The sequence below is a fragment of the Mirounga leonina genome, unplaced genomic scaffold, assembly GCF_011800145.1.
Source record: "Mirounga leonina isolate KUSES-001 unplaced genomic scaffold, KU_Mleo_1.0 Mir_151, whole genome shotgun sequence".
Taxonomy (NCBI): Eukaryota; Metazoa; Chordata; class Mammalia; order Carnivora; family Phocidae; genus Mirounga; species Mirounga leonina.
This window is the reverse complement of record NW_023270377.1, coordinates 32,387,980-32,414,304: the sequence shown is the minus strand read 5'-3', so window position 1 is coordinate 32,414,304 and position 26,325 is coordinate 32,387,980. Positions and strand designations below refer to the sequence as shown.

The 26,325-nt window shown below is 42.3% G+C and overlaps 1 long non-coding RNA gene and 1 other non-coding gene across 2 annotated transcripts; one reads left to right on the top strand and one right to left on the bottom strand.

Moving 5' to 3' along the window:
- Positions 1-889: 889 nt before the first annotated feature.
- On the top strand, positions 890-26,070 carry LOC118011777. The gene is made up of 3 exons (XR_004679538.1): positions 890-907; positions 9,430-9,511; positions 25,901-26,070. It is a non-coding gene; the product is annotated as an uncharacterized LOC118011777 (long non-coding RNA).
- LOC118012701 lies at positions 14,191-14,297 on the bottom strand. The gene has a single exon (XR_004679773.1). It is a non-coding gene; the product is annotated as a U6 spliceosomal RNA (small nuclear RNA).
- Positions 26,071-26,325: the final 255 nt, after the last annotated feature.

The following is a 26,325-nucleotide window of genomic DNA, read 5'->3' as shown; positions in this document are numbered from 1 at the left end:
GGGAACACAAGCAGGGGGAGTGGGAGAGGGAGAAGCAGGCTTCCCGCGGAGCAGGGAGCCCGATGCGGGGCTCGATCCCAGGACCCTGGGATCATGACCTGATCCAAAGGCAGACGCTTAACAACTGAGCCACCCAGGCACCCTTGATTTTTTTTATTCTTAAGCAAATATAAAACATGTTTATTTCAAAAGAGAGTCTTGGGGCACCTGGGTGGCTTGGTCGGTTGGGCATCTGACCCTTGATTTCGGCTTGGGTCATGATCTCAGGGTCGAGAGATCAAGCCCCGCATCCGGCTCTATGCTGGGTATGGAGCCTGCTTGGGATTCTTTCTCTCTCCCTCTGTCCCTCCTCCCCTCACTCCCTCTCTTCCCTTCTCTCTCCCTCCCTGCCCCCCAAAAAGAGAGTCTTTACATTTGCATAACTAAAAACCAGGCTCCCCAGTATGGAGTGGGCAGTGTCTCTGCCAACTAATATTCTGCTACCTGCTGGACATCTGAAAGTTATCATTTTCAGGGAAACCAATAAAAGCTGGTGCAAAGCCATCTTTGGTCCCAAGAAGTCAGTCATCTGTACCTGAAAGTTGAATTCCAGGGACAGAAGGTACCTTTGGAGCCTAGCTCTAAAATGAATTGGCCATGGGGGCGCCCGGCTGGTTGAGTCGGTAGAGCATGTGACTCTTGATCTTAGCGTTGTAAGTTCAAGCCCCATGTAGAGTGGAGAGATTACTTAAAAATAAAATCTTTAAAGTGAGTTGGTTATGGAGGTGGAGGTGTCTGATGCTGAGTAAACCGGGTAATTTAGAATCTAAGGACTATTTGGCAGTGGGTAATTCATCTCCATTAACACTGGTGCCTTCTCCTTAGGGTCTGAGAATCTCTGGAGAGAGGAGGTGTCCCTAGATAACAGGTATGCTCTCGCACTCTGCTATACTAATAACAGGTAACATTCACGGAGCACGCACTGTGTATCAGGCACTGTGCTAAGAGCTCTGTTTCATGATCTCTCTTACTCCTCACCCCAGCACTCTGAGTGAGACGTGCGTATCAGAAGAGGAAAGGAAGGCTTAGATGCAAGTTAAGCAATTGGTCCGAGGCCACAGTAACTAAGTACAAGAGCTGAGATACGATCCAGGATAAGTGACTTCAGGGTCCTAACTTTTAGGGCATTTGGCCGCTGCTGTCCATACTCAAGCCTCCACAGTGAGGACTAGGGTCAGAGAGAAGAGGAGGTTACCCAGGAGGAGTAACCCCTGCAGTCTTGTGGAAGCGAGGGCCTGGAAGAGAGTGAAATTCCTCAGGCCAGACTGTTACCCTAAAGCTTCTGCGTTGGAACCAAGGCCTGAAACAGAGAGGGGCATCCGTGGTAGAGTGAGCCCATGCAGTCGAAGAGACTCCAGGTGGGCAGTTAGCTATCCTGGAGAAGGAGGCCAAGACCTGCCAGTTATCCAGTCTCCTGTGCCCACTGCTGTCACTTGACCTGCTGCTCATCTCCTAATTGAACAATCCATATGCAGAGTTAACCGAAACCTTCAGGATTCCAAAAAACACTCGTCACTTCAGCAATATATCGCCCTTGCAAGCTACAAAATACCTGAAGATCATATGTACTTTCATTTAGCAATTCTTTCTTGAGTACTACCTTAGTTTCAGGCACGTGTCAGATGCTAGGGAGATAGCAGTGAACAAGAAAAAGAGTCTCTGGGCACCTGGCTGGCACAGTTGGTAAAGCATGCGGTTCTCAATGTCGGGGTTGTGAGCTCAAGCCCCATGTTGGGCGTAGAGCCTACTAAAAAATATATAAAAATTTTGAAGTTCTAAAAACAGAAAAACAGTGTCTGTATTCATGGAGCATGGGGAGAAGATAGATGATAAGGTGTGAGGAATGATGTGATGGGACAGTACAGTACTCTAGGAAAACACAAGCAAAGAGATTTTCCAACTTAGAGGTTCGGGAACGTCTCCTTGAGGAAGTAACTTTTAAGCTGAGACCTGAAGAAACGGGTGTTGGCCAAGTGAAAGCTGAGCCACGTAGGCAGAGGAAAGGTAGCCTAGTGGAAAGGATGTGGAGAAGCTGCTAGAGAAGAGGTCAGGAGTTGGAAGAAGTGGAGTCTAGGGAGGGGCTTTGGTTGGGTTTGTTTGTTTGTTTTTTATTATGTTATGTTAATCCCCATACATTACATCATTAGTTTTAGATGAAGTGTTCCATGATTCATTGTTTGTGCATAACACCCAGTGCTCCATTCAATACATGCCCTCTTTAATACCCATCACCAGGCTAACCCATCCCCCTACCCCCCTCGCCTCTAGAACTCTCACTTTGTTTCTCAGAGTCCATACTCTCTCATGGTTCATCTCCCCCTCTGATTTCCCCCCCTTCATTTTTCCCTTCCTACTATCTTCTTCTTTTTTTAACATATAATGTATTATTTGTTTCAGAGGAACAGGTCTGTGATTCAACAGTCTTACACAATTCACAGCGCTCACCATAGCACATACCCTCCCCAATGTCTATCACCCAGCCACCCCATCCCTCCCACCCCCCACCACTCCAGCAACCCTCAGTTTGTTTCCTGAGATTAAGAATTCCTCATATCAGTGAGATCATCTGATACATTTCTTATTTTGACTTATTTTGCTCAGCATAATACCCTCCAGTTCCATCCACGTCAATGCAAATGGCAAGATTTCACTCCCTTTGATGGCTGCATAATATTCCATTGTATATAAATACCACATCTTCTTTATCCATTCATCTGTCGATGGACATCTTGGCTTTTTCCATAGTTTGGCTATTGTGGACATCGCTGCTATAAACATTGGGGTGCACGTGCCCCTTAGGATCCCTACATTTGTATCTTTGGGGTAAATACCCAGTAGTGCAATTGCTGGGTTGTATGGTAGCTCTATTTTCAACTTTTTGAGGAACCTCCGTACTGTTTTCCAGAGTGGCTGCACCAGCTTGCATTCCCACCAACAGTGTAGGAGGGTTCCCCTTTTTCTGCATCCCTGCCAACATCTGTCATTTCCTGAATTGTTCATTTAAGCCCTTCTGACTGGTGTGAGGTGGTATCTCACTGAGGTTTTGATTTGGATTTCCCTGATGCCGAGCAATGTTGAGCACTTTTTCATGTGTCTGTTGGCCATTTGGATTTCTTTGCAGAAATGTCTGTTCATGTCTTCTGCCCATTTCTTCATTGGATCATTTGTTCTTTGGGTGTTGAGTTTGGTAAGTTCTTTATAGATTTTGGATACTAGCCCTTTATCTGATATGTCATTTGCAAATATCTTCTCCCATTCTGTCGGTTGTCTTTTGGTTTTGTTGACTGTTTCTTTTGCTGTGCAAAAGCTTTTTATCTTGATGAAGTCTCAATAGTTCATTTTTGCCCTTGCTTCCCTTGCCTTTGGCGATGTTTCTAGGAAGAAGTTGCTGCGGCTGGAGTTGATGAGGTTGCTGCCTGTGTTCTCCTTTAGGATTTTGATGGATTCCTGTCTCACATTTAGGTCTTTCAACCATTTTGAGTCTGTTTTTGTGTGTCGTGTAAGGAAATGGTCCAGTTTCATTCTTCTGCATGTGGCTGTCCAATTTTCCCAACACCATTTGTTGAAGAGACTGTCTTTTTTCCATTGGACATTCTTTCCTGCTTTGTTGAAGATTAGTTGATCATAGAGTTGAGGGTCCATTTCTGGGCTCTCTATTCTGTTCCATTGATCTATGTGTCTGTTTTTGTGTCAGTACCATACTGTCTTGATGATTATAGGTTTGTAATAGAGCTTGAAGTCCAGGGTTGTGGTGCCACCAGCTTTGCTTTTCTTTTTCAACATTCCTTTGGCTATTCGGGGTCTAATTTCTGGTTCCATACAAATTTTAGGACTATTTGTTCCAGCTCTGTGAAAAAAGTGGATGGTATTTTGATGGGGATTGCATTGAATGTGTAGATTGCTCTAGGTAGCATTGACATCTTCACAATATTTGTTCTGACAATCCATGAGCATGGAACGTTTTTCCATTTCTTTGTGTCTTCTTCAATTTCTTTCATGAGTATTTTGTAGTTTTCTGAGTACAGATTCTTTGCCTCTTTGGTTAGATTTATTCCTAGATATCTTATGGTTTTGGGTGTTTTTTGATATAATGTTCAATGATTCATTGGTTGTTGTTGATATTTTTATTTTGCCAGATGGAAGAGGTTTTACAAGATGGGAGAGAAAATGAATGAGGGTAAAAGATAAACAATTGGTGAATTTGTGTAAAGGGTATATGGGAACAGTTACCCCCTTGCAAGAAAAGTGAAGGATCATGTTAACTCCCTGCTTGTAACTAACTCTCTAATGACTTTCCATGAGGTGGAAATGAAAACTCATTAGGACCTCCATAGTCCCTGAGATGTAGACCCCGCTTATCTCTCTGGCCCTATCTCCTTTCCTTCTGTTTTTTGATCATAGCCTTCTCCCCACAGGGATCCTGGAGCACCTTCTCAGTGCTTATTCCTCATTCCTGCCTCAGGGCCTTAGGGCTTCTGGTTCCTCCGTCTGAAATACTTTATACTTTTCCTCCATCTCACCAGGCTGATTCCTCCTTGTTCAGACTGTGGTACACAGATAGCTTCCTCTAAGAAGGCTTTCCCAACCACCTTTCTAAGATTTCTCTCATCCATCTCCCCCAGACTTGTCAGTATCTCGGTTCTGTCTGCCTCCTCCAGTAGACCATAAATCCCCTGAGCAAAGGATCTGGTTTGTCTTGAGCATCACCGCACCTCCTGCACCTCATTCAGTAGAAAAGGATGTGCTCAATAGATAGCTTTTGAATGAATGCATTAACAAGTAAGGAGGGAGATCATTGCCAGAGAGCACATTAGTGAAGGAAGTGGAGCGGTGTTGATGATGAAGTCTGGGCATAAGCGTGCGTGTGAATCCCTCAGTGTATTGGGGGCCGCTCGGTGAACAATGAAGGAAGAAAGTGGATGTCTGTGAAGTGCAGAACTGATGTTGCACACGAGGAATAGACAGTTTCTATTGTGTCCCTATTGCCTTCCCTTTCTTGGAAGCTGGAAAAGGAGCTGCCAGGGATTAAGGCATTTGCTTCTACTCATCCTTGGGAACCTTTAAAACTGCACTTGAATCTTTACTGCCCTCCTAGAGTATAGAAGCTGGAAAGTAGCCCAAGCGAGTCAAAATCCTGACTTTGATTCATAAACATGTTTTTAAAAAAGAAACAAAGAAAGAAAAAGAAATTGTGGTTATGACCTGACCATAGTCAAGAAATCTCTTTGACTTCCATTGGTTTGGTATTAAAGGAAGCCTTTTATCTTCAGAACTTTGTACTTGTGCTGCCAAGCGGAGGACAGGACGGAAATGCGGAAAGCTCTGTCTGCATAATCACTGCCCTGTGGGCCCTCCCCAAAATCAGAGCTTGCTGGAGGGCTCACCCCCCTGGTTCTCAGAGGCCCCAGGCTAGCATGAGAAATCAGTGGGGAAATGTTCCTTTAGATGTCAAAGCCACAGCTTCTCCCAGAAAACAGGGACGGAGGAATAAAGCCACAGGCAAGGACAGGCAGGTCCTTATGTTGCTTATGTGAACATTCTAAAAATTTCCTCATAAATGCTGAGCCTGGAGGTCCTAGATAAAATGCTAATACGTTCTGCCCTAAAACACAGTCTATAAAATTAAGGGCACCTCACTCTTGGTAGGGCCTCTCCCTCTTGGTAGGGCCTCTCCCTCTTGGTAGGGCCACTTTCAAGGGGGAAATAACTTATTTAAAAGTATATTTTACAACTCATGGCTCCCACCAAGAATTACCTTTTCTCCTATTTTCTGTAAGGATTTTTTTTTTTTTAAAGATTTTATTTATTTATCTGAGACAGAGAGAATGAGAGAGACAGAGAGCACATGAGAGGGGGGAGGGGCAGAGGGAGAAGCAGACTCCCCGCCGAGCAGGGAGCCCGATTCGGGACTCGATCCCGGGACTCCAGGATCATGACCTGAGCTGAAGGCAGTCGCTTAACCAACTGAGCCACCCAGGCGCCCTTCTGTAAGGATTTTTTATTCTATTTATTTTATGTTTATTTTTTTAAGAATTTTAAAAAAGATTTTATTTATTTATTTGACAGAGAGAGAGCACAGCAGGGGGAGCAGCAGAGGCAGAGGGAGAAGCAGGCCTCCCGCTGAGCAGGGAGCCCAATGCAGGGCTCGATCCCAGGACTCCGGGATCATGACCTGAACCGAAGGCAGACGCTTAACGACTGAGCCACCCAGGCGCCCCTTTAAGAATTTTTCAAATAAAAGTTTTAACTTGGGGATAATTTTATTTTATTATTTTTATTTTTAAAGATTTTATTTATTTATTTGACAGAGAGAGAGCACAAGCAGGGGGAGCAGCAGAGGCAGAGGGAGAAGCAGGCTTCCTGTGGAGCAGGGAGCCTGATGTGGGGCTCAATTCCAGGACCCTGAGATCATGACCTGATCCGAAGGCAGACGCTTAACGACAGAGCCACCCAGGCACCCCGGAATAATTTTATATTTATAGAAAAGTTGCAGGATAGTACAGAGTGCCCATAGACCCCTCGTCCAGTTTCCCGCATTAACATATTATTGTTAATATCTATGGTACATTTGTCACAACTAGGGAACCAACACTAACCTGTTACTATTAACTGAGCTCCACACTTTATTTGGATTTCAGTAGGTTTTTTTCCCTACTGTCTTTTTTTCATTCCAGATCCATCCAGGATACCATATTATATATGATCATCATGTGTCTTCAGGCTCCTCTGGACTACGATAGTTTCTCAGATTGTCCTTATTTTAAAAAAAAATTTTAAAGTAAGTTCTACGCCCAACGTGGGGCTCAAACTCCTGACCTGGAGACCAAGAGTTGCATGCTCCACTGATTAAGCCAGCCAGGTGCCTGTCCTTATTTTTTGATGACCTTAGTTTTGAGGAGTATTTTGTAGACTGTCCCTCAAATCAGGATGGTCTGATGTTTTTCTCACAATTAGATTGGAGGTGAGGGTCTTGGGAAAGGACACCTCAAAGCTGAGAGGCCCTGTTCATCATATCAGAGGTGGGTGACATTACATGGTAGCACTAGTGAAGCTAAGTTTCATCACCTGGTTAAGGCAGATTTTGCCACGTTTCTCCACTCTAAAGTTACTATTTCACCCTTTCTGTAATCTGGTTTTTGAAGCAAGTCACGAAGCCTAGCCTATTCTCAAAGAGGTGGAAGGGGGCACCTGGCTGGCTTAGTCGGTGGAGCATGCAACTCTTGATCTCCAGGTTGGAGTCTGAGTCCCACTTTGGGGGTAGAGCCCAACGTCCCCCCACCAAAAAAAAAAAAAAAAAAAAAACAGGTGGAGAGGGAATGGGGTAGGAAGAGGAGTAGAGATCAAGCTCACCTCCTGGAAGAGGGAGCATTTACATAACATTAAATGGAATTATTTTGCCCGGAAAATATATTTCTTCTTCCCCATTTATTTATTTATTCATTTATATATATATGGACTCATATACTAATTTTTACTTTGAGTTATAAACCAACACTTAATTAATTTTGTTACTCAAATTGTTCCAGTTTTGGCCATCTGGAGTTCTTTGAGGTTGGTCTTGGTGTCCCACTGACATGTTTCTGTCCTTATAACATTTTCAAAACATACAAATGAAAGCTGATCACTTATATTCTGAGGCACTTTATTCTTAACATTGCATACATGGTCTTGGCAATCCTCCAGTGAGTCTAGAAGATATTTCATTTTTTTTTTTAAGATTTTATTTATTTATTTGAGAGAGAGAGAGCAGCAAGAGAGGGAACACAAGTAGGGGGAGTGGGAGAGGGAGAAGCAGGCTTCCTGCAGAGCAGGGAGCCTGATGTGGGACTCGATCCCAGGACCCTGGGATCATGACCTGAGCCGAAGGCAGATGCTTAACGACTGAGCCACCCAGGCGCTCAAGACACTTCATTTTAAAAGGTAATGTGTTCCTAATCTGATTGTGCTGATATTATAAGGAGTCATGATTTATCTTTAACTACTTTGATTTGGGTTTTTTTTACTTTTTAAAAAAATTTACACTAGTGGGGTGCCTGGGTGGCTCAGTCAGTTGGGCAAATGACTCTTGGTTTGGGTTCAGGTCATGATCTCCAGGTCATGAGATCGAGCCCCACATCAGGATCTGGAGTTTGCTTGAGGTTCTTTCCCTCTCCCTCTCCCTTCCCCTCTGCTCCTCCCACCACTCACTCTTTCTCTCTAAAATATAAAATAAATATAAAATAAATAAAATCTTTTTTAAAAGATTTTTAATTAATTAATTAATATATTTATTTTGTTGAGAGAGAATGGGTGTGAGTGGGGGAGGGGCAGAGAGGGAAGGAGAGAATCTCAAGCAGGTTGTGCACTGAGTACGGAGCCAGATGTGGGGTTTGATCTCATGACCCAAAGATTGTGACCTGAGCTAAAACCAAGAGCTGGACACTTAAAAAAAAAAAGGATTTTATTTACTTATTAAATATATGTGTGTGTGTACATATATATATATGTTTATTTGTTTTGTTTTGTTTTTTAAGTAGGCTCCACGCCCAGCATGGAGCCCAACTCGGGGCTAGAACTCAGAACTGAGATCACGACCTGAGCTGAGATCAAGCATCAAACGCTTAACCGACTGAGCTACCCAGATGCCCCTAAGATGCTATATATTTTTTAAGTACTTTGCATATAAATGAGGCAATGAAGTTTAGAGGGGAAAGTGCCACACTGCCTGATCTGTGTTCTAGACTTCTTCTGCCACTTCCTTGTCCTTAAGTTTTCAACATGTCCTAGGTTCTCTGGGCCTCAGTTTTGTTATCTGTAAAATGTGGGGTGGGACTAGATGGTGTCTAAGGTACTTACAGCTTTAATATTCTTTGGTTCTCTTTCAGGCGGTTCTCACGCTAACTACATGAAGCAAGGCATGTAAAAGAGAGAAATGTTTAAATCCTTATCTAACGTTTTTGGTCCTAAATATCCTATTTTTCCCCGTGGAGGACCCAGAGGATACCAAACAGGAGTGTCATTATATAGGAACAGTCCTTAGCAATGTGATTTGAGGAGCACCAGATACCCTTTTTTATTCTGAAAGGATCTCTTCGGAGAGCCTGGGCGGTGCAGTTGGTTGGGTGTCTGCCTTTGGCTCGGGTGGTGATCTCGGGGTCCTGGGATCAGGCTCCCCGCTCAGCAGGAGTCTGCTTCTCCCTCTGCCCCTCCCCTCTGCTCATAGGCACACACTCTCTCTCGCTCGCTCAATAAATAAATAAAATCTTAAAAAAAAAAAAAAAGTAAAGGTATCTCTTTTACCTGCGTCACACCTCTGCACTCAACTGTACCACAAGCTCCTTTCCCGGTGTCACATCTCCGCCCGCCCCTCGGGGTCTTCCCGGCTCACACCTCTACTCTCCTCACCTCCAGGAACGAGGGCGCAGCTGTTTCGTACAACAATGCTCCCAGCAGAACGGAAGTGCTGACCCTTAAAGTAACAAGCATAACAGAGGTACGTGCAAAGGAGGCAGGGGCGACTCTTTTAGGAGAATTTAGAAAGGTTTCCCTAGGAAACTTGCAGGATAACTGAATGTGAAGGATGGATAGATTTTTACTGGTAAACGCAAAGGTTTTTCTAGGTGGAGGGAATAGCAGGCACTTTAATTGTAAGATACTTTTTTTTTTAAGATTTCATTTATTTATTCACGAGAGAGAGAGAGAGAAGCAGAGGCAGAGAGAGAAGCAGACTCCCCAAGGAGCAGGGAGCCCGATGCGGGACTCGATCCCAGGACCCCGGGATCATGACCTGAGCCGAAGGCAAACGCCCAACCGACTGAGCCACCCAGGCACCCCTGATTATAAGATACTTCTTTTGAAATAGAAATACACCACTAGGAATAACACTTAAGGATAATGCTATCATTTTTAAAAAATATTTATTTATTTTAGAGTGTGTGCAAGCGGTGGGGGGAGGGAGGGGAAGAGAGGGAGGGAGAGAGCCAATCTCCAAGCAGACTCCCCGCTGAGAGTGGAGCCTGACATAGTGGTCCATCCCAGGATGCTGGGATCACGACCTGAGCGGAAATCCAAAGCTGGCTGCTGAACCGACTGAGCTACCCAGGTGCCCCAATACTATCATCTTAATATAAGTTAGTCTATTGATTTATTTTACCAATTGAAGGTTCAGGGTAGCATAAGAATTCTGGTTCCTGGAAAAATGGGAAAAAAGGTTAGAAGTGGAAGTGCTTAAGATAACTCTTCTTAGGGCGCCTGGGTGGCTCAGACGGTTAAGCGTCTGCCTTCGGCTCAGGTCATGGTCCCGGAGTCCTGGGATGGAGTCCCGCATCGGGCTCCCTGCTCTGCGGGAAGTCTGCTTCTCCCTCTGCCTCTCTCTCTCTCATGAATAAATAAATAAAATCTTTAAAAAAAAAAAAAAAGATAACTCTTCTTAAGTAAGATCTGCCTTAAAGCTCAGAAAATGTCTGATACTTTTTCAATACATGATAATAGTGGAACTGATATTGATACTAATCTTAAGGGCAAATAGAGGGCACTGAGCAATCAAGACCGATTTAATCATGATGATTTCAAAGTAAAAGAGTAACAATCATGTTTTACCTTTATGTAGCACCTTAGAGTGTTCAAAGCATTTTTTTTTAAGATTTTATTTATTTATTTGAAAGAGACAGAGACAGCGAGAGCGGGAACACAAGCAGGGGGAGTGGGAGAGGGAGAAGCAGGCTTCCTGCTGAGCAGGGAGCCCAATGTGGGGCTTGATCCCAGGACTCTGGGATCATGACCTGAGCCGAAGGCAGCCGCTTAACGACTGAGCCACCCAGGCACCCCTCAAAGCATTTTTGCATCCATTAATTTATTTAAGTCTGATTGAGGTAGTGAGGAATAAGGACACTAAGGCTCAGAGAGAGTGTTTTGATTACTAGCTGAAGGATCACTTTCCTAACTAGTAGAGCTGGACTAAAATCCAGGCATCTTGACCAAGTCTAGCATGCTTTTCATTGCACTTCTGGAACAAATATGACCCTCAGGGTGCCATATGAGAGACTTTCAAAAGAATCCACAGGAGGGGATATATCCAATAACAACAAGCTCAAGGCAAACATTATGAAAAATTACAGTGTTCTGAAAAACAAAGGCCCACACCATGTAATGTTGGATGATTGTTTTTGAATTCCCTTGATTCCCCATCAAGTTGGATCCTGCACAGACATTCAGGTTCACTCTTTGTTTATTACTTGGCTTGAGTCACTAAAGTCAGTTGATCATGCTATAGAGTGCAGCCCTAACACCTGAGGGCTGATTTCTTCCCACCTCTGCTTTGTGATGAAAATTTCTCAAGTAAGTAGGTGCTATTTGCCAAGAGAGAACTTTGCTTAAAAATGCCTAACAGGGAGCAGAGAGTCCTGGTTTCTTTTTCTCAAGAAACTTGAGTAAATAAGTGGGAAAATTTAGTTGAAAAAAAAATATATTTTTTAAGTAGGCTTCACACCCAGCACGGAGCCCAGGGCAGGGCTTGTACTCACCACCCTGAGATCAAAACCTGAGCTGAAATCAAGAGTTGGATGGTCATCCAACTGAGCCACCCAGATGTCATTTGAATTTTTTTTTTTTAAGATTATTTATTTATTTATTTGAGAGAGAGAGAGAGCACATGAGAGGGGGGAGGGTCGGGAGGGTCAGAGGGAGAAGCAGACTCCCTGCCGAGCAGGGAGCCCGACGCGGGACTCGATCCCGGGACTCCAGGATCATGACCTGAGCCGAAGGCAGTCGCTTAACCAACTGAGCCACCCAGGCGCCCTGAATTTTTTTTTTTAATTATAACTCATTGGGGTTTAACGCTGTATTGTTTTTTTATTTCAATTTTTAATTTAAATTCTAATTAGTTAACATTTATGGTAAAATTGGTTTTAGGTGTAGAATGTAGTGATTCATCACTCACATATCACAAGTGACCTCCTTAATCGCCATCACCCATTTAGCCCACCCCCTCCCACCTCCCTCCATCAACCCTCAGTTTGTTCTCTATAGTTGAGGGTCTTTTATGGTTTGTTTCCTTCTCTCTCTCCTCTCTTTTTTTCCCCTTCCCCTATGTTCTTCTGTTTGGTTTCTTAAATTCCACTTATGTAACTCTGTATTATTTGGTCATTGGTTATTTCCTTTTATTTTATCATAGCTTTTTCTAGGTTAAATCATTTGGAGGTCAGCTAGGGTACTTCTCTGAGTAATACCATTTACAAAATGTACACACACAGTTAATTTAGGGGGTTCCTGAAAGAATGAAGAATGTGTGAGAATACTTTCTGTTGTAGTACATACAAAAAACAGCCTAGCAGGGTGTAGGATTCTTGGATCACAATCATTTTTCCTCTGATTTTGTAGTTATTTTTCACTGTCTTCTAGTACGTGGTGTTAAAGAGAAATGTGATAATATTTGATGCATTTTCTTTGAGGTAGACTTTTTAATAAAATGTCTCAATTTTTGTCAGATTTCTTTTTTCTACACTTAAAAATATGTTAAAGTCTGGGCGCCTGGGTGGCTCAGTTGGTTAAGCGACTGCCTTCAGCTCAGGTCATGATCCCAGGGTCCTGGGATCGAGCCCCGCATCGGGCTCCCTGCTCTGCGGGGAGCCTGCTTCTCCCTCTCCCACTCCCCCTGCTTGTGTTCCCTCTCTCGCTGTGTCTCTCTCTGTCAAATAAATAAATAAAATCTTTAAAAAAAAAATATGTTAAAGTCTGATTATAAAACTAAGATTGGAAATTACAGAAAATTTGGAAAGTAGAAAATTTAAAGAAGAAAATTAAACATAACCAATGAGACTACTGCCTCAAGATAACTACTGCTAATGTTTTTTTGGTGTGTTCCCTTCTAGTTTTTATTTTCAGTGTATTAAAATGACACTAAAAGTAAAGTGAGATAAGAATACACAGTTGACCACTGAACAGCACAGGTTTGCACTGTGCAGGTGCCCTTGTTTTTGTTTTAAAGATTTTATTTATTTATTTGAGAGAGAGAGAGCACGCACAAGCAAGGGGGACAGGACAGGGAGAGGGAGAAGCAGGCTTCCCGCGGAGCAGGGAGCCCGATGCGGGGCTCGATCCCAGGACCCTGGGATCATGACCTGAGCCGAAGGCAGACGCTTAACGACTGAGCCACCCAGGCACTCTTGGAGCACTTTTAATTTACTCTATACCCCAATAGTTGGTTGGAACAATATTTTCTAAATTAAAATTTCTATTTTAAAATATATAGACAGTCAGAGGTAAAGTTCTGTTGTAGTTTCATCAGAGATCTGCTTTGGGTATTTTGTCAATTGTAAGAAATGTACTTACAGATGAAGTAATGTGGTTTAGTGACTAGGAGACCTACTTTTAAAGATCCTGGTTTGGTATACTGAAAGGATACAATACATTCTTGGAAGAGGGAGGGTTAAAATACACTTCACTTGTGCCACTGCTATGCTAACTGCTTTATTCACATTATCTCATCTAATCCACAACATTACACTTCTCATTTCACAGATAGAGAGCCTGATTGTGAGACTTACCTGAATCATGTTAAATAAGATAAGAAGGCAGGCAGGATTCTAAAAATCAAGTCAATAAAGCCAATTTGAAAAAAAGAAATGCCAATTTGATCCTGCCATGTTCTCCTTTTTGTTTTTTATTCTCCCACTTGAATCAAGTGCATGATTTTAATCTGCCATTTTTTTTTAAAGATTTTATTTATTTATTTGAGAGAGAGGATGAGAGGAGAGAGAGAGTACATGAGAGGGGGGAGGGTCAGAGGGAGAAGCAGGCTCCTCGCTGAGCAGGGAGCCTGATGCGGGACTCGATCCCGGGACTCCAGGATCATGACCTGAGCCGAAGGCAGTCGCTTAACCAACTGAGCCACCCAGGCGCCCTTAATCTGCCATTTTGAACTCTATTTATGAAGATACCCATTTAAACAATAGTTATAATCTATTTAATTCTTTTTTCTTTTTTAAAATTTAAAATCAATTAATTAACATATAGTTTATTAGTTTCAGAGGTACAGTTTAGTGATTCATCAGTTGCATATAGCACCCAGTGTTCATTCCATCAAGTGCCCTCCTTAATGCCCATCACCCAGTTACCCCATCGCCCCAGCCACCTCCCCTCCAGCAACCCTCAGTTTGTTTCCTATAGTTAAAAAAAAATATGGAACGCTTCACGAATTTGCATGTCATCCTTGTGCAGGGACCATGCTAATCTTCTGTGTGTCATTCCAATTTTAGTATATGCGCTGCCGAAGTGAGCACTAATCTATTTAATTCGTGATCAAATTTTTATGCAGTAACAGTGAAACTATTTCCAACTTTTTTCTATTCTCATTTTTCTTTTACTGAAATGATTATGCGCAGGATCAACTTTTTCCATGTACATTTTACAGTGAGATTCATTTCAGTCATTAGGTTTTTATCCTGGTCAAATTCTGTCCATTTTAACTACTGCTATGGTGAGCTTTCTTTCTAGCTATTATATTCCGTGAAACTTTATTTTTCCCTGTGACCCAAAGTATTCATTGAATTAAAGAGGTTGGGTCAAAACATCCCTTTTTGCCTGAGATACAAGAATTCAATACAGGTCGGGTAATGACGAGACAAGTGTTACCTGCTCTAGCCACCTCATGGGAGGGAGGCTCAAATGCGAAAATAGATGTGAAAGTGCTTCGTAAGATGTACAAGTTAAGTAAATGTCACTTTACTAATTGTTAAAACAAGTCGTATAAAGCCGTCCTCCTGGAACTGTTCTAGAAGGCAAACACCTTCCTATTTCTGCTGTAATGTTATTTGCAAAAATGCTCGCAGACTTCAGCTGATTTTCTAAGTATGTCCTAGTGAGCTAGTGACTTCACTCCCTGTGCTCTTGTCATTTGTTTTCCATTCTGACCTCATTAATTTTTCTTTCTCTAGCCCTTGTACTGAAATCCTCGGTGATGTAGAGGCCAGCTTTGGTACTGTAATGGACTCGTACCGTTGGTCATCAGTTTCATCATCTCGGTTGCTGTAATTGTTGCAGGAGATTGAATGATAGATAGTGTTACTGGTTGGCGACTGTCTGAGAAAAATTAAAACAAACCTGTGACCAAATAGATGGTATCTCAGCAGGGGTGCAGACACACTGTTCTTTTTTTTTTTTTTTTCTTTTTTTTTAAAGATTTTATTTATTTATTCATGAGAGACAGAGAGAGAGAGAGAGAGAGGCAGAGGGAGAAGCAGGCTCCCAAGGAGCAGGAAGCCCGATGCGGGACTCGATCCCAGGACCCTGAGATCATGACCTGAGCCGAAGGCAGACGCTTAACCATCTGAGCCACCCAGGCGCCCCAGACACACTGTTCTTATAAGAAATTCTTCTCTTATCACACCTCTGTCTCTTGCTTAATACACTACTTGCTTGTAGAAGAGTTTTGAAGGGAGGAGTGAGGCCACTGTTAATCTAAGCAAAGCTTACAAATTCTAGTATTTACTTTAAGGCCTAAAATTTATAGGTTCAGGGATTTTTTTCCCCCCTTTCTATATCCTGAAACAGCTTAAGATTTCAAGCATTGTTTTCAACAGACCACATTATTTATAAATACACTGACAATATTAGGTCAAGGCCCATGAGAAGGAAGTGATCCAATTTCATCATATGGATTTTATTTATTTATTTATTTTTTTATATTTATTTACTTGAGAGAGAACACATGAGGGGGGGAGGGTCAGAGGGAGAAGCAGACTCCCTGCCGAGCAGGGAGCCCGATGCGGGACTCGATCCCGGGACTCCAGGATTATGACCTGAGCCGAAGGCAGTCGCTTAACCAACTGAAGCCACCCAGGCGCCCTCATCCTATGGATTTTGTCCTGCTTCTAGGGTTAGTATAAGGACTAAGATATTTTTTCCTTTAAGAATCTGCTGCATTTCTTGTGTATAGTTTTGTTCTTAAAAGGTATCCTGGGGCGCCTGGGTGGCTCAGTTGGTTAAGCGACTGCCTTCAGCTCGGGTCGTGATCCCAGGGTCCTGGGATCGAGTCCCGCATCGGGCTCCCTGCTCTGCGGGGAGCCTGCTTCTCCCTCTCCCACTCCCCCTGCTTGTGTTCCCTCTCTCGCTGTGTCTCTCTCTGTCAAATAAATAAATAAAAATCTTTAAAAAAGAAAGATATCCTGAAAAAGAAGTGAAAATTTGAGGATTAGCAATGTAATTGTTACTGGCAAAATGCCTTTCAGTTCCTTTTTTAAAAAAACAGCTTTATTGAGATATAATTCACAATACAATTCTCTGTTCAATGTGGACAATTCAGTAGTTTTTAGTGTATCCATAGAGTTGTGCAACCATCACCGTGATCAATTTTGGCATGTTTACATCATCCCAGCAGGAAACTCCTTACCCAGTACTTGTCACCCCGCATTTATTCCCAATTCCCCTCTTCCTCTACCCACCCCCATACCCCACCCCGCACCCCCACAACCACTGGTCTACTTTCTGTCTCTAGATGTGCCTATTCTGGACATTTCACATAAATGGAATCCTACAATATGTGGTCTTCGGTGACCAGCTTCTTTTACTCAACATACGGATTTCAAGGTTCATCCATGTTGTACCATGTATCACTACTCCATTACTTTTTATGGGTGAATAATATTACACTGCATGGATATACCACATTTATTTACCCATTTATCAGTTAATGGACATTTGAGTTATTTCCTCTTTATGGTTATAATGAACAATGCTGATATGAATATTTGTGTAGATGTTTTTTCATTTCTCTTGGGTATATACCTAGGATTGGAATTACTGGATCATATGGTAAATCAATGCTTACTTTTGAAGAACTGTCAAACTGTTTTCCAAAGTAACTGCACCATATTACATTCTTAGCAGCAATATCTCAGCGTTCCAATTTTCCACATCCTTTCTGATACTTTTTTTTAAAGATTTTATTTATTTATTTGACAGAGAAAGAGAGTGCACACATGCATGTACAAGCAGGAGGAGTGGGAGAGGGAGAAGCAGGCTCCCCGCTGAGCAGGGAGGGATGAGGAGCTCAATCCCAGGACCCCAGGATTATGACCTGAGCCAAAGGCAGATGCCCAACCAAGCGCCCCCCTTTCTAATACTTTTATCTATCTTTTTTATCTTAGCCACCTTACTGAGTGTGAAGTGGTACCTCATTGTGTTTTGTTTTGTTTTTTTAATTTTATTTATTTATTTGACAGAGAGAGAGACACAGTGAGAGAGGGAACACAAGCAGGGGGAGTGGGAGAGGGAGAAGCAGGCTTCCCACTGAGCAGGGAGCCCGATGTGGGGCTCGATCCCAGGACCCTGGGATCATGACCTGAGCTGAAGGCAGACGCTTAACGACTGATTCCCCCAGGCACCCCCTCATTGTATTTCCCTAATGGTTAATGAAATTGAACATCATTTCATATTTTTATTGGTCATTTGTATATCTTCTTCAGAGAAATCTCTGTTTAGAGCCTTTTGCCCATTCTCAAATTGGGTTTTCACTTTTAGTTGAGGAAATTCATTTCATATCTTAAATTCCTCTGAAAATTTCTCCTGATGTTTTCTCTGCTGCTTAAAAAGTATGCCTAGTTCCATTAATTTATTTATTCAAATAAGTTCTGCATTTACTGACGGACCTAATATGTGTCAGATTTATGCTAAATCCTGTCTAAAGTCCCAGGCCTTATGGAATTCATAATCTCCTGATTTCCTAAAGAGATAATTTGCAATACAATGGTGTAAATGCTATTGTAGACCGCACAATGGGAGATTAAATTGGCCCAACAGTAAAACCCTTTCGGGGATGTGGATAAGAAGGTTTTAACTAATGTTACAGATGAAATATAATGGAGACCAGTTTTTTTGCAGAAGGTGGAAAAAAAAAGTCGAAGTATACAAATTACCCATCTCATCAGTCAACAGTAGTACTGAAACTCTGATCACATCAAGTGTGGGGATGGCTGAGTGAGAGGAGCTGACGTGAAGCAGAACTTGCAGGGCAGAGCTCTGGCCAAGCCAAGTCAGCAAGACAATTGATAAAGTCTCTATTTGAAGCTATCACTCAGAAATTGCAGGTTTAGAAAATACCACTGCTTTTGCAAATAATAATAAAGGCATCTATCTCAAAAGCCACGGGTTCCGTGCTCAACGGGGAGTCTGCTTGAGATTCTCTCTTTCCCTCTCTTTCCCTCTCCCTCCACCCCTCCCCCCACTCACACAAGCTCTTTCTCTCTCTCAAACAAATAAATCTTTAAAAATACATAAATGGGGTGCCTGGGTGGCTCAGTCGTTAAGCGTCTGCCTTCGGCTCAGGTCATGATCCCAGGGTCCTGGGATTGAGGCCCGCATCGGCCTCTCTTCTCTGCGGGGGGCCTGCTTCTCCCTCTCCCACTCCCGCTGCTTGTGTTCCCTCTCTCGCTGTGTCTCTCTCTGTCAAATAAATAAATAAAATCTTAAAAAATAATAATAATAGGGCACCTGGGTGGCTCAGTTGGTTAAGCGACTGCCTTCGGCTCAGGTCATGATCCTGGAGTCCCTGGATTGGGTCCTGCATCGGGCTTCCTGCTCGGCAGGGAGTCTGCTTCTCCCTCTGACCCTCCCCTCTCTCATGTGCTCTCTCTCATTCTCTCTCTCTCAAATAAATAAATAAAATCTTAAAATAAATAAATAAATAAATAAATAAATAAATAAATAAATAAATAAATAAAATAAAAATACATAAATACAGGGGGCACCTGATGGCTTGGTCAGTTAAGCATCTGCCTTCGGCTCAGGTCATGATCCCAAGGTCCTAGAATCGAGCCCCACATCGGGCTCCCTGCTCAGCAAGGAGCCTGCTTCTTTCTCTCCCTCTGCCTGCCGCCCCCCACTTGTGTTCTCTTTCTGTCAAATAGATAAATAAAATCTTAAAAAAATACATAAAAACATAAATAAATAAAAAGAAAAAAGAAAAAAGATAGTCACAAATCTAACCAGTAATAAACCAGAGTATTAAATAGAATATTAACATATCCAGAAGATTTTAATAATTAGGGTATGGTGCTGATTATAAAGTGTCATCTGTAAAATAATTTGTTTTTTGATAATGTTCAGCGAGTTTGCTTAATTATTTTACATTTCCTTACCTTGAGTATTATATTTGCTCTGGACACCAAAGACTATTTGTGTTTTTTTGTTTTTTGTTTTTTGTTTTAATTTTCTTTGTCTGGAACTACTATTTGAAATTTTTTTTCTAATTAAAAAATAATACATGGTAGGAAGTCAAAGTGTATCAAAAAGTATAAAGAACAAAATAAAATTAAAAATCACCCAGAATCCCCTCCCCTCCCAAATCAAAATCAGAAACAATAAAAATAGAAGAGGAAATTTACACTACTCCAGAGTGTGAACAAAGAATTTTGGGAACTCGGAAGGCAGGTAATGATGATCTGGGAATTGGAGAATGCTTAACCCTGCAATTATGCTGGGTTTTTGTTTTGTTTTGTTTTTAAAGATTTTATTTATTTATTTATTTATTTGAGAGAGAGAGAGAGAAACAGCATGAGAGGGGATAGGGTCAGAGGGAGAAGCAGGCTCCCCGCCGAGCTGGGAGCCCGATGCGGGACTCGATCCGATGACTCCGGGATCATGACCTGAGCTGAAGGCAGTCGCTTAACCAACTGAGCCATCCAGGCGCCCAATTATGCTGGGTTTTGAAAAAAAGACCAGAAGATGCCTGGAGCAGAGGCAAGGAAAGGCACTAGAGGTGGAGGGAATACTCGGTAGAAAATGACAGGGCCCCTCCTCCCTTTTCTTTTTAATTAGAAAGAAGGTAAATTTGGGAAGAGGCGTGGTATGTCAGTGAACTGTAAGAGGTTTAAATGTGTCTGGACTCCAGAGAGTAAAAAAGAGAGGTAAAAGTGGAATGTTTGTGAAGACCTTTGTTCATAAAGTTAAAAAATTAGGTGTCATACTATAAGACTGTCCTTAATGATACAGCAATAGGTGAGACAATAGACAACTAGAAACGTGATGTTGGTCATGAAGCTTTTAAGATTTTATTTATTTATTTATTTTTGGATTTTTTTTTTTTTAAAGATTTTATTTATTTATTCATGAGAGATAGAGAGAGAGGCAGAGGGAGAAGCAGGCTCCCCGCGGAACAATGAGCCCGACGTGGGACTCGATCCCAGGACCCTGGTATCACAACCCGAGCTGAAGGCAGACGCTTAACCTACTGAGCCACCCAGGCGTCCCTTGGATTTTGTTTTTAAGTAATCTCTACATCCTATGTGGGGCTTGAATTTACAACCCCGAGATCAAGAGTCGCATGCTCCACCAACTGAGCCGGCCAGGCACCCCTGGTCATGAAACTTTTTTTTTTTTTTAAGATTTTATTTATTTATTTGAGAGAGAGGATGAGATAGAGAGCATGAGAGGGGGGAGGGTCAGAGAGAGGCAGACTCCCTGCTGAGCAGGGAGCCCAACGTGGGACTCGATCCCGGGACTCCAGGATCATGACCTGAGCCGAAGGCAGTCGCTTAACCAACTGAGCCACCCAGGCGCCCTGGTCATGAAACTTTTAACTAGAAAATTGTTACTTGGCCTAATCACCCCACCATATTATCCTCTGTTTCCCCATTTTCTATCACTAAAGCTTTGTGGTCAAGATAAAACAGTCCTTACAGGGAGATGTAGGAAGGCAAGACAATGGCAAATATTTCTTACAGATGTTCTACACAAAAACTTGGCAAAGGGAAGGCATATGAGTAATCCTTAGCTGTGAAATCATTCTAGTAATAGATTGTGTTTGATACATTTTCCTGAAGGCTCTTATTTTTGGAAATATGGAAAGGTTATTCTGTAATATTTGAAAGAGGAAAAAAAAACCCTACAAGTCTGATAGCTCCATTTTTTTATTCTGTGCTTTAAGAAGAGTAAAAGTGTATAGCCTATTTCTGGATAGTAGCAAATAGATGCTGAGAAAATTGATTAATATAAGAACTATATAATGGAAAACAATCTCCCCAAGAGCAAGGAGTTAGCCAGCAGTAGGCAAAGATGGTTCTTTTTTTTTTTTTTTAAGATTTTATTTATTTATTTGACAGAGAGATAGAGAGAGAGAACAAGTAAGCAGAGAGGCAGGCAGAGGGAGAGGGAGAAACAGGCTCCCTGCTGAGCAGGGAGCCCGATGCGGGGCTCGATCCCAGGACCCTGGGATCACGACCTGAGCCGAAGGCAGCCGCTTAACTGACTGAGCCACCCAGGCACCTCTGCAAAGATGGTTCTAAAGCAAAAGAATATTAAAGATGCCAAAGATACTGTAAACTTCATGTTGGATGAGATAGAGACATGCCCTGAAATGAGCAGCCCATCTTCAGCCTTTTTTTTGAATTTTTACTTTTATAACTAAAACTTGGATTTCTCTCCATAAAAAGGAGTGGGTGGTCATCTTCCTTCTTGGACATTTAGACAAAGATTTTATCCTAAATTTGTGGTATAATTTGATTTCCTAACACAAAAGGGGTTTGGAAATCGGTCTTTTAATTGAAGGGAAAAGGAATACATTTAAGTGGAAGTGGTTCAAAGTTTAAAGCATGATTAGTTTTGTGTTTGGAAAATAAAAACATCACATTTTAGGTTTAAATATCTAATCAGTTTAAATAGGGAAAATTCTAGATTAAGGAAAGAAAAGTAAGTTTTAGTATGAATACTTCTGTGTTCCAGGGTCCTCTAAAAAGGATGAATAAGTATTTATCTTAGATAGGGTGAAGGTTGTGAGGATGTGTATTACAGTAGCTTCAGCTGCTCTTGAAATTATTTGTGTAATTTCTACAAGCAGATAGTCTAGTGCAGTTATTTGGAGGTCATTATGAAAGGCCAGATAAATATTTATCAAAAGCCAGAAAAACTAAAATGCAAGGCCGTAAGACAGCCTTGTTTTCTAACTTCAGTACATTTCAAATGCTGATGCAACAGCCTCAGCATCTAAGTGAGAAAAATATGGATATGCTTAATAACTGGAAAAAGTATTGAAAAAGTATCAAATATTCATAGAATGTACAGTAAAATAAATATACTTTTTTTTTTTTAAAGATTTTATTTATTTATTTGACAGAGAGAGACATAGCGAGAGCAGGAACATAAGCAGGGGGAATGGGAGAGGGAGAAGCAGGCTTCCTGCTGAGCAGAGCCCAATGCGGGCCTCGATCCCAGGATCCTGGGACCATGACCTGAGCCGAAGGCAGACGCTTAACGACTGAGCCACCCAGGCGCCCCAAAATAAATATATTCTATTATAATTTTTTTCTAATCCTCAAGATACAAATAAGCCTATGCAGGATCAGATTTTCTTTCCTTGTTTTGTGTCCTCAATTGGCTGGCTTCAGCGACTATTGGACATTTTCTGGGTATGTAGCAGTATATGATACAGTCACTGTTCCCTGATATTATAAATCTTTCTGGAGAAATACGATGGTCACACATTATGGGGGCACCTGGCTGGTTCATGGTAGAGAATGCAAATCTTGATCTCCGGGTCATGAGTTTAGCCCCACATTGGGCATAGAGTTTACTTTTTTTTTTTTTAAGATTTTATTTATTTGTCAGAGAGAGAGAGCGAACACGAGCGGGGGGAGTGGCAGGCAGAGGGAGAAGCAGGCTCCCCAACAAGCAAGGAGCCTGATGTGGGACTCGATTCCAGGATCCTGGGATCATGACCTGAGCCAAAGGCAGATGCTTAACTGATTGAGCCACCCAGGCATCCCCTAGAGTTTGCTTAAAAATAAAAAAGATTTTAACACATTAAATAATTGTACATGAAATAGGGGCACTGGGTGGCTCAGTCAGTTGGGCGGCTGCCTCTTGGTTTCAGCTCAGGTTGTGATCTCATGGTTGTGGGATTGAGCCCCGCATGGGGTTCCATGCTCAGATTCCCTCTCCCTCTCCCTCCCACTCTGCCCCTCCTCCTGCACGTGCAAGTTCTCTCTCTCTCTCAAATAAATAAAATCTTTTAAAAAAAGATTTTATTTATTTATTTGACAGAGAGAGACACAGCGAGAGAGGGAACACAAGCAGGGGGAGTGGGAGAAGGAGAAGCAGGCTTCCCGAGGAGCAGGGAGCCCGATGCGGGGCTGGATCCCAGGAACCTGAGATCATGACCTGAGCCGAAGGCAGACGCTTCACCGACTGAGCCACCCAGGCACCCCTCAAGTAAATAAAATCTTAAAAAAATTAATTGTAGGGGCACCTGGGTGGCTCAGTTGGTTAAGCATCTGCCTTCAGCTGAGGTCATGATTAGGGTCCTGGGATTGAGCTCCGAGAGTGGAGTGTCCAGTGTCGGGTTCCCTGCTTAGCAGGGAGCCTGCTTCTCCCTCTCCCCGCCTCCCACCCCCTCTCCCCGCCTCCCACCCCTCTCCCCCCTGCTTGTGTCCCCTTTCTCACTCTGTCAAATAAATAAATAAAATCTTAAAAAAATAATTGTACATGAGGTAATAAGAGACAAATAACGTGCTTTATTTTATTTATTTATTTTTTTAATGCTTTTTAGTTTTTTTTTTAAAGATTTTATTTATTTATTTGACAGAGAGAGACACAGAGAGAGAGGGAACACAAGCAGGGGGAGTGGGAGAGGGAGAAGCCGGCCTCCTGCTGATCAGGGAGCCCGATGCGGGGCTCCATCCCAGGACCCTGAGATCATGACTTGAGCCGAAGGCAGCCGCTTAATGACTGAGCCACCCAGGCGCCCCAGTTATTTATTTATTTGACAGAGAGAGAGCACGCACAAGCAGTGGAAGCAGCAGGCAGAGGGAGAGGGAGAAGCAGGCTCCCCGTTAAGCAGGGAGCCCGATGCGGGGCTCCATCCCAGGACCCTGGGATCATGACCTGAGCGGGAGGCAGATGTTTAACGACTGAGCCACCCAGGAGCCCCTAACTTGCACTTTAAATTTATTTATTTATTTATTTATTTATTTCAGAGAGAGTGTGTTCACGCACAAGCACACAGTAGGGAGGGGCAGAGGGAGAGGGAGAATCTTAGCAGACTCTGAGCTGAGCACGGAGTCCATTCTCACCACCCTGGGATCATGACCTGAGCAGAAATCAAGAGTCAGATGCTTAACCGAATGAGCCACTCAGGCCCCCCTAACTTGGGCTCTTATCACTTCTTTGACAACATCAGATAACCATGTTATGCTCATCATACTGAAATAGAGAGTTTTTAGAAGTTAATACTGAGGGGTGCCTGGGTGGCTCAGTCAGTTAAGCTTCAGACGCTTGATTTCGGCTCAGGTCATGATCTTGGGTTGAGAGATCAAGCCCCGCCTGGGACTCCACGCTCAGCACAGAGTCTGCTTGTCCCTCTCCCTCTCCATGCTTGCACATACACTCTCTCTCTCTCAAAATAAATAAAATCTTTTTTAAAAAGTTAATACTGATATAGCATTTATACAATGTTATACACCCCAAAAAAGGATTTAATAAATGCTTGTTGATTGATTAGTAACTTTCATAAGTCATAGTATTTCTGAATAAGTGGTAACGGGTGATTCAGATCTTTCTGGAGATTACAAAGGGTAAATTATATACTTTGATCACATATTAGCATATAAGTGGAAAAAATCACTTGCTTCTACATTCTGGCTATGAACAGTGGGAATCACACACATTAAGAAGAAAGATGGGGGTGCCTGGTTGGCTCAGTCGTTAAGGTCTGCCTTCAGCTCAGGTCGTGATCCCAGGGTCCTGGGATTGAGCCCCACCATCGGGCTCCCTGCTCAGCGGGGAGTCTGCTTCTCCCTCTCCCACTCCCCCTGCTTGTATTCCCTCTCTCGCAGTGTCTCTGTCAAATAAATAAATAGATAAATAATCTTTAAAAAAATATTTAAAAAAGAAGAAAAATGAAACAAAAGGGAAGAAAAATATAAAAAACAGTGATCTTTTTCCTTTAACATTGTATAACTCAGGACTCAAAATTATACAAATAGTTCCACCTATTTCATGAGTAAGTTTAAACAAAGAATGACTACATTTCCACTAATATAAAATAACATACTGTAGAAAGGCTTTTTCTTAAAATTGTTTTCAACTTGTGTCCTTTAGGATAGAAATGAAACCTGTCATTAAATGTAGTTTTCCTAAAATAGGAAATTTGTGATACAAATTAATAGAGTATGGGCGCCTGGGTGGCTCAGTTGGTTAAGCGACTGCCTTCAGCTCAGGTCATGATCCTGGAGTCCCGGAATCGAGTCCCGCATCAGGCTCCCTGCTCAGCAGGGAGTCTGCTTCTCCTTCTGACCTTCCCCCCCTTCCTGCTCTCTCTCTCTCTCTCTCATTCTCTCTCTCAAATAAATAAATAAAATCTTTAAAAAAAAATAGGGTTTTTAAATTTTATTTATTTATTTATTTATTTTAAAGATTCTATTTATTTGACAGAGACACAGCGAGAGGGAACACAAGCAGGGGGAGTGGGAGAGGGAGAAGCAGGCTTCCCACGGAGCAGGGAGCCCGATGTGGGGCTCGATCCCAGGACCCTGGGATCACGACCCGAGCTGAAGGCAGACCTTAACGACTGAGCCACCCAGGCGCCCCCAAAATGATAGGGTTTTAAAGCTGAAAAGAAACAGGGATAGCTAGTCCAAACTTATCTTACAGATGAGGAACTGAGGCCTAGAGAAATGAAATGATTTGTTCGAAGTCACAGAACCATAGAAGTAGAATCAATAGCAGATCTAAAACCAAAGTGTTAGGGGCACCTGGCTGGCTCAGTCTGTAGAGCATGTGACTCTTGATCTTGGGGTTCTGAGTTTGAGCCCCATGTTGGGTGTAGAGATTACTTAAAACAAAACAACCAAAGCTTTAGGAACACTACATCTAATTGTTTCATTTAACAATTTAGATGATTTACTGACATAAGAAGATACTCTGTGGATGTTGAATATTGCCATTCTGCATGGGTTAAAAAATAAAAGGTATTCCTTGAATTGATCCAATGACTTGATAACTTGATATGGTTTTCTTACTATATAGAATTAACCAAATCCTAAAAATGTAGAACTACTGAAAAACTCCACATTTAAATTCTTCCATTACCCACTTTGATTCTTTTAACCACTGTAGTTTCAATACTTCTCTCTTTTTTTTTTCAAACAAAAGATCTCATATTTATTACTGAGCCAACCTACTGGTGCAGAAGCATAGTAACAGAGAAGAATCATTTTCCCAATCCAACCTGTCTATTATTCAGGTAGTAGTGATGTTTGCAGAGTGATATGTTACGAGCAAGTGACTTTCATGCAACATAAATATGTGTGCCAACTCAAT